General features: G+C 52.0%; 1 protein-coding gene across 1 annotated transcript in view; it reads right to left on the bottom strand.

The window, feature by feature from the left end:
• The window catches only part of LOC119585330 (roundabout homolog 1-like), a 189,296-nt gene that overhangs the window by 77,013 nt on the left and 111,745 nt on the right, over nt 1–538 (bottom strand). The window lies entirely within an intron of this gene.

Here is a 538-nt window from a genome sequence, read left to right as displayed (position 1 = left end):
GGGGGGGAAGGATGGGAGGTGGATGGTGGAGGTGGAGGGGGAGGGGGTAAGGGATGGGAGGGGTATAGGGATGGGGGATAGGGGAGGTATGGATGGAAGGGAGGAAGGTGAAGAGGGAAGATAGATGAGGAAGGGGAGAGGAGATGACAGAGGGTGTAGGAGATGAAGAAAAGCGAGGAGAGGGAAGGGAGAGAGGAGAAGAAAGGTGGGGAAGGATGAGAGGGAGGGGAAGGAGAGAGAGAGAAAAGGAATGGGTGATAGGAAGCAGAGGGGATGGATAAGGATTGAAAACATGGAGGATGGGGAGAACAGAAGGACAAGGGAAAAAGGGGGAAAAGAGAAAAAAAATAGAGAAGGAAGGTTGGGAGAAAGGAAAAGGATGGGATAGATGAGGAAAAAAGAAAGGAAAAAAGGTGGATAGAGGAGGAAAGAAGAAAGGACGTGAGAGGGTGAACGGGTTAGAGAAGGAGGATGAGAAGAGAAAAGAGATCGAGAGGGGAGGTTGGACGGGGGGGGGGGGAGAGAGAGAGAGAGACAG

The sequence above is a fragment of the Penaeus monodon genome, chromosome 19 (assembly GCF_015228065.2).
Source record: "Penaeus monodon isolate SGIC_2016 chromosome 19, NSTDA_Pmon_1, whole genome shotgun sequence".
Lineage (NCBI taxonomy): Eukaryota > Metazoa > Arthropoda > Malacostraca > Decapoda > Penaeidae > Penaeus > Penaeus monodon.
This window is presented reverse-complemented; position numbering and strand designations above follow the sequence as displayed.